Genomic DNA, 8,549 nt, shown 5'->3' with positions numbered 1-8,549 from the left:
TTTATCTTTGTTGCCTTGTAGCATGTGCTAGCCGGTCTGATCTGTGTTGAAGCCGTCATAGTGCGTATTAACCAGGATGGAGCGCTGCAGCCGCCGCCCTAGTGCCTTAAAAACCAGAGTCTCTGACGTTACTTCAAGAGCTTATAGATTGTACATTTAAAAAAAGAAATGGGCTTGCAGCACTTAACACTCAGACTCTGAATGCGACGGGCTCATTGGAATAACTAACGCTTGCGTTCATGTATTAATATTGGCAAATGTTGGATTTCAGTTTGCTTCCTAACTCAGAGAATGGATTTACTTTAGCTAGCGGTGGCACATTTAGGGCTTTGACTGAATGAGCTTTTTATGTACATAAAGAATGATTTGATATTTTGATAATCAATTTCTATTCACTATAGTACTTAAATTCATAACAGTATTGTCACTGTTTACTGTAACTGCAATACAATCTAGATTGGCCTCTGGGTTGCCGTGTATTTTAACATATCTTTTGGCATTTAGGCTAGACTTGCGTCGATGCATTTTAGTTTTTCGGGAGCGGCGTAGACGTGAAACGCAATTTTTGTGTGTGTTTTTCAGTTTTAAATGCTTCTCAGTGTTTGAGATAACCTATCAACTTACAGTATCATCGCTGGGCTTTTGAGCGTTTCAAGGTGTTATTGGTGTAATTGTTTCAAATATCTGTGTGGAAACGAACCTTCTTGTCCATGTATTGAAGTCAGTTTTGATACATTCCTTCAGGGTGGATGCATAGTGTGCGTGTGCGTGTGTGTGTGTGTGTGTGTGTGTGTGTGTGTGTGTCCAGTGTGTAGTAGAGCTGCGTCTTTACCCGTCGCATCAGCTGGTATTTTTTTATTATTTCTTTTCCTCAAATCAGCACCAAAGACTGTTCGTTAATCATTTCTGAAGCGCGGTCGAGACTATTTCTCCTCTCACCTCCAGCATACAATTGCAGTTATCGACATTGGAATATATATTGTGAGATCTCTATTTAAAAGGAAAAAGAAAAACTGAAAAAAATTTGAGAGGTTGAGGTTTTATTTTTCTGAGCTGTTTTATTTTTTTGGCAAATTGTATTTGGAATGTATAGATAATAAGCTGCTATGTACTGATTATCTGCCACTTCGTAGCTGTGAATTTAGAGGAGTAATCTCATTCTAGTCTGCGTTTTCTCTCTTTTGTATTGTAGTTCCAGATACAATAGAAGTGCGTGTGTTTTTGTTGTTTTTTCCTTACATAGTATATTGAATGATATTCCTATATGCTAGTGCCTCTGTATATTGGCTGTGTTGTTTTTGAAGTGTAAACTGCTGTAATGGAAGTTATGAATTTCTTTTTTTTATTCCGTTGCTTTTTGGTGTGTTGCGTTGTGTGTTTCTGTGGGTTGGCATTTAGCATCAGTATTTCAAACGTAGGCCGGGGTGTTCGCCGTTAGATTCTGTGAGCGGTGCGTTGTCACCGTCTCTTTTCTCCCGACTGTATTTGCAACTCTTCGTACTGTACAACTAGTGCCTTTCTTCAAACGAGTGGCCGGCAGGTGACGCCCAGTCGTCGTGATCTAGGTCCTCTCGAGGGGATCAGCTCCTCTTTTTCTTTTTTTCACGTCACGAGAAACCCCAAAGTTGTTTGTTTGTTAGACTTCAGAATAGGTCTGGAAACTATTTTTTTTTTTTTTTTCTTCAGAATCCTAAGAAAGTACAAGTCTGGGATTGTGATCTTGCGCTCACTGAGACCTCTGTGCAGTACTGAATAAAACAAAACAAACATCGGGCCTCAATATTCACAAATGTAAAGCTTTATTCTCACACGTTAATGTTTTTGTGAAACTCGACACATCTATTTTTTTGTTTGTTTGCAAACGAGTTACTTGTTGTATTTGTGATGGCTACACTGCTGTTGTTCTCATCATCTTCATCATACTCGTCATGTTGGGATTGGGATGTTGACAGTCCTGTATGCAGCTATTACCATAGGTAGATCTCATTGTGTGTTCCAGTCAGGGTTCTTTCAAAAGGCTTTATCCGTCAATCACACTCAAAGGTTTAGGTCCAAAGTTCTCCTCTACCGGCCGCCACTGTAACAAACAAACAAAAAAAAACAACGTTTGCTCAGATTTCTGACAAACATTCATGGATTTTTTTTTATTTTCTATGAAACAACGTTAAAAAAAACGTTTGGGGATAATGCAAGATAACACACTACGGTGTAATTTGACGAATCATTTGCTATTTAGTAAAAATAAGAAAACGTCAAAAACCACGCGGGAAAAAGGATCTCTTTAAAGTAACAAAACAAGAAAAGCTTCTGCAGACATGCAGGTTTTTTGTCATGGCGCTACTTAATGTATTGCATCATAATGGTTTTACTGTGTCGCTCAAGCAATGGAGGGCGAGTCTACTGTTCTGACGACTCTTGGACGGGAAGATGCACTGTTCAGCTTGCAAAACCACCTAGAATTATAACTGTGTGTGTGCGTAATATATGTACTTTCATTTTTTTTTTTTTAAGGACAATGTTTCCTTTTGTGTTTTAAAAAAACAATTATGGTATTATTTTAACCATGTGGTGTGCAGCCTCTCGTTGATTCCCCCAGATGGCTCTATTCTGTCAGCTCAGCACCTGCGTTGAGATGTCCCATCTCAGTGATCTTTTTTTGGGGGGGAGGGCGGGTGTTACGGCTATAAACAAGGACATATTTCAGTTTTAAAAAAATAAATAAAACCAGAAGTCCTGCTTCTACTTGGTCCTTCTGTGACAACTACCCATTGAACAGGCGTGGGTCTGCACAGCTGATCCGGGTGCTGGGCTGAGGAATGACTTGTGGGAAATTTCGACTCCTAAGACACGTTTTTAGGTAGATTTTGTATCACACCGATCTAATCATCGGGTTGACAGTTATTGTATTTAGACACAAATATGTAGACATGATTGCTCATTTGAAAACTGTTACTGTTCTAAGTATGCGTAGATCTGTGTGGCTTTATGATTTTAATTTAGTTGATTTACATTTTTTGTATTATTATTATTCTTAAATGCTACACTAGTTTGACATGTAGCAAACTGCACTGTGCAATATACAACAATGAGGACTGGGAAAATGATTGTTTGGATGTGATAATGTGTCTTACCAGTTTGCGGTAAGCCCCCCTCCCCCTTCTAGTTCTCAGTGAGTTTCAATGTGACCAAGCCTTATGTACCTTGTCACAAAAAGCGGGTTCCTTCTTGGTGACTCTTATTGGTGAGTGTCAAATTATGAATTGATGGTGTACTATGTCAAGATTCACTTTGAATTAAAAAAAAAAGATCTTTTGCTTCAGTCAGTGTTGTCTTTATTGGAATACGTGTCTTGTCCAGGTATTGAAAACGATTCTGCACCAAGTGTGTTGGTCATACTGAAACGTCTGATCCACTAGAAAAGTGCGCTCAGTACACCGCCTTCGTGCCGCTAAACAGCTCTCAACAGGTCTGAACGTCTTATGTGGACTATTTAATGCTTCCTCTGAACAGAAACGGTCCTGTGTTTTAGTTTCATTAGCTGTTAGCTCTGTAAGCTAAACACACGTAGGACTCCCACTGTAGACTGTTTATAAGATGTGCAAGTATAGTTGTTTTCAAGCTTCGAGTTTGGCAATTTTGCCGTTGCCATCTTGGATTACGCCCATCGCCATCTTGTTTTTTTTTTTTTTCCAACTAATAATAGGAAGTTACCATATGTGGCCCTAAAGCATACTCTGTTTGCCTCTAAATGGAGCATAATTTAGCAACGCTTTTGAATTTGCAACGCTTTTGGTGTTAACGTAGCATTTGTCTATCGGGCCAGAGAAAGTAAATCATTCTCCGTCTGCGTCCCCACCGACAGTGTAGACCCCCACCCTCCGGTTCCCCCTCGAGGGAACGCTGTTAGCTCAGTCAGCGCGTTTGTTCGGTTAGCTCTGTTAGCGGTGTTAGCGTGAGAAGCAATTAGACATGCTCCCAATCTCGTAATCTGCCTCCTTTTTGGGAGCTACAGCGACTTGTAAAGTTGTGTGAAGTCCAGAAATAATAACTGGGAAACGTCCCCACTCTTAAGTTAAAAAGTGAAGCCCGACACAATTATCGTGGCTGAAACTCAGGAGCGTGCCAGGAAAGAACAGTTGGGTCTGTCTGTTGGGAATCACCACTTACGTTCACACTGCTAGCAACGCAGCTACGAAACGGCTAAGCGTTGCCAGCTGCATCGTCACCCAGTCGCCGTTGAAGTGCTGTTCAAGCACTCGTTGACGTTATGTGGTTGAATAGCACTGGGCTGACGGCAAGAATAGGGTTTTCTTACATTAAATATGTTTTAGACCAGTGGTTCTCAAACCTTTTTGTCACACCTCACTTTGGAGGAAGAAACATTTCCATGCCCCACCACAAAGAAATTGCCTATTGTGGCTGCAATTAATCTGTTTTGCACTGAATATCTTGTTAAGATTATAACAATAAATTGCAACCTGTGCCAAACAAAACAATGAGTGCAGATATGTGTGAGCCATCATGTTATTTCAGTATTAGTAGCTGCAATGAGCCTACTGACATAGTTATGTTGTGGCATTAAATGTGTTTTGGACTCAAACTGCTAAAAATCTGTTCTTTTGTTTTTGTTTACACTTGGTACATAAAGTCACGTTGTCATGCAAAACAGCTCATGACCTCCTCGGTGCATAAACAGATTACATTGAGAAATTGGTTTGGTCAGGGTTGCTAAACTAAAAAGTTGAAGTACATAACCAAAGATGATAAATTAGTGATCAGACATACATGTCACTGTAATATGTAGCTATTGATTTACTTTTTTTCTAAAGTCTGTTTTCATTCAAATATTAGATGATACAATTAGGAGTTTCAACCCAATTTGAAAAAAAGAAACAACACAGATTATTTGTTTGACTTTCATTGTTACTCCCATCTACCGCTGTCCCAGAATGCAGCATGCATATGACAACATTGGTCTAACCTCATTTCAATAAAAAATTAAAGATCTAAACATACCACCAGTTCATTTGAGGAAATACTAATCATAATCTTGTGAAAAAAAAAAAATAATGAAAAAATTTAAAAGAAGAAATAGGAGCTAGCTCAAGTCCAGCTAAATGTTTTGGGGTATTAATATTTGTTTACATTTTTGATTAGCTTTTGTTGTAGCCGTGCTCTTCATCTGGGTTTTTGGACTTGACTGCTGTCTTGCTGTCTGTCGGCTTAGCAGAGGCTCTGTGGTGGCAATGCACTGGTTGTTCTGTTGGCTGTTAGCTGATGTGCCAAAACAATACAAGTGAGCCAAGTCTTTTACCCACTGTGTGTCTCTGGCCGCAGAGTAGAGGCTGGGGATTGGCGATGCACTAGGCTGTGTTATCACTATTCAATTCGATTCAGTTTATTTTATATAGCCCAACATCACAAATACAAGTTTGCCTTGGAGGGCTTTACAATCTGTACACATGACATCCCTGTCCCGGGACCTCACATCGGATCAGGAAAAACTCCCCCAATAAAGATAGTAAAAACGCTTTCACAGGGAAAAAAGGGGAAGAAACCTGAGGGAGAGCAACAGAGGAGGATCCCTCTCCCCGGATGGACAGAAGCAATAGATGTCATGTGGCCAGAATGAATAACGTAACGGAAGCGGAAACTATAGTGTGAGTGAGTGAGGAGTCAGCAGGCAATCAATGGCGGCATAAAACAAGCAATAGAAGTCATTTGAAGTTGTGTGAGTTACCGCAACCACGAGAGGGCCGTGAGCACGCAGCCACACTACACGTTTTGCCAGGTTTTTTTGCAGCAGAAAGCGACGTTAGCCGTGGACAGACACAGACGTGCACACTTCACTCAGGAATGCACACACATGCACACATGCGACCAATCGCACTATCTTCCTGGGGGGTATCAAAATCTTAAAAACAATAATACCAAAAAATAAAAGTCCAACTTGAGATGTCTTGTGCATCACATTGTTCTGGCACGTCACCACGCTGCTTCCCCTCCTTATTTGTGTGATCCCTCCATCACTGTCTTTTCTCCTCCTCCTTTGCCATGTCTCTCTTCTTTCTTGACCCCCCTTAAAGTCCCCCTCCTGTCTCTCTTCCTCTCTCAGTTATTACAGCCTTTCTAAATATTCCCCCCATAACAAAAGAGTCCTCAATAATAGACTACGTGTCAATGTCGTGTAACCTGAAGAAAAAACGTGTGTGTGTGTGTGTGTGTGTGTGTGTGTGTGTGTGTGTGTGTCATCACTGTGGTGATGTCAGAAGTGGGTGGGGCTATGTTGTCTTCTAAAGAATGATTGGCCCGTGCTCTGGCCCGGTCACATCAACTTGCATAAGAAGGCAATGATTCCCTTTGTGATGAACTTTTTCTCACAGAGCAAAAACACTCCTCCATGGCTACTGTCGTCCCTGTAAGTATCCGTGTGTGTGTGTGTGTGTGTGTGTGTGTGTGTGTACTTGTGCGTCTGTCTTTGTGAGAACCGATGTGAGTTTATTAGACCTTGAGAGTGAGGACATTTTGAGTATCTCAAACTTTTCCAAAGTGTCTCATCTGTGTCATTCGTGCAGAGAGATGCATCGCTGTGTGACTTGAGGTGTTAGGTGTTCTCAGCAAGTAAACTCAGTGCAAGTGACCTACAGCGCTCAAAGTATACAAAATACTCTACGAGACGCGTTTCCATACTTGTACGCAACAATGTTTTACTTTTTTAAGAGTAATAGTGATATTGGATATGCTCAAAGGTGTCGTTTTCTCTTTGCTTGACAACTTAAATACGCTAGGTCAGCTAGTGTGCGTGTGTGTGTGTGCGTGTGTGCGCGCTCGTGCATTGGTAGACAACAGGTCTAGTGTCGTTGCTGTAAATGAATCTGCACAACTGAATTCTCTTCGTGTGATTGCTCCTTCCTGTATGTGTGTGTTCGTGCGTGCGTGTGTGTGTGTGTGTGTGTGTGTGTCTTAGGTTTCTGATTGAGAGGATGATTAAGTCTGCGAGAGGAAGACAGCGGCTACACTAATTAAAATGGTGTGGTGTGATGTGTGTCGGTGTGTAACATTTGTTATTATATATTAAGGTGTTTGTGTTCTTCTTCAGTTTAAAAGAAGATTATTATAAGGCCTCATGCTTTTAAAGTTAGAATTTTGAGAAGATAGAATTTGGGGATCCACATCACAAGATAAGTTTAAAAATGACTACTTGAATCTCCAAATTACTTATTTGTTGCTAATATTAAGGTTAACCTTTTAAATTTAAATTGTGTTATTCTTACTTGACCATATATCCACAAAGTGGGAATTCAGTCTGTAAGACAAAGCCCAGGGCAACAGGTCCCTACTTCATTATTAGATCATTACAGTACGAATGCACTGTGTGAGTGGATGTAACTGTGTGTACACGGATCTATTGTATATCTGCATACAGTATGTCCGCGTCTAATCGATCGTCTCAGAAGATCACAACATCACACACATCTCTCTCTCTCTCTCTCTCTCTCTCTCTCTCTCTCTCTCTCTCTCTCTCCCCCCTCAGTTCGCATCCTGCTATGCCAGTGTTCAGCCCCTGCAGCTGTTTGGCAGACGACCCAGACGGGGCAACTACCTGCTTCTCTTCACATACCCCCGCTTCGACCCGCGGCCCCGCCTGGCATGCCACGCTCCGAGGATGAGCCTGAGACAGATCTGTCGCATGCTGAAGGTGATGAAGCAGGTCAGGAACACAGAGGCTGTCACCGCCGCTGCTGCTGCCGCCGCCAACAGGTGAGGAACAACTCAGTGACCTCTAACTTGTAGCCAGTAACTATAGTGCATTAATTGACCTTAGCTTTTTTTATATGTTGATAACAATTTTGAGACATAGTGTTTAGTGTCGTCATGTTTACCAGCTTAGCTTAGCATGCTAACAATTGCTTGTGAGCGCCAAACACAAAGCACAGCCGACGCCAATGGGAATGCTATTAGTTTTGCAGGTATTTGTTTGGTATCACAAATTAGTTGGACAAATTGAATTGTCAACCTGTTGATGGTGCCACAGGAAAAGTCATGCGTTGCAATAATATTTGTGCTAATAGTTTATGTTGAGATATTTTGCTGGATAAGTGAGCATTTTAACCTGCTTGTGGCGCCAAAGTCATTGGGCTTCATCATCTAGGGACCATGAATATCTGTTCAAAATGTCATGCCAATACATCAAATAGCTGTCGAGACATTTCAGTCTGATCCAAAGTCGTGGATCAGCCAACAGCCAACATTGCCGGACCGATGGTAGCCAGCTGGTGTAGCTAAAAACGGTATAATATGTGGAGAATGTTTTGTTGCCCAAAGACACATTAACCAGCACATAAATATAATGGTCAAAATGTAGAAATGCAATATTAGGTAAAGCATATTATAATAAACTTTACTACCGCTTTTGGAACATTTGAGAACCACTTTCCTATGCAGGAACCCTTTCTAAACAGCTGTAACTTTTGATGTTATGAATGGTTCTTAAATCATTTACCGGTGCTTTAAAGACTATAAACCACTGATAAGAACACATTTAGGGT

The sequence above is a fragment of the Taurulus bubalis genome (assembly GCF_910589615.1).
Source record: "Taurulus bubalis genome assembly, chromosome: 9".
NCBI lineage: Eukaryota > Metazoa > Chordata > Actinopteri > Perciformes > Cottidae > Taurulus > Taurulus bubalis.
This window is presented reverse-complemented; position numbering follows the sequence as displayed.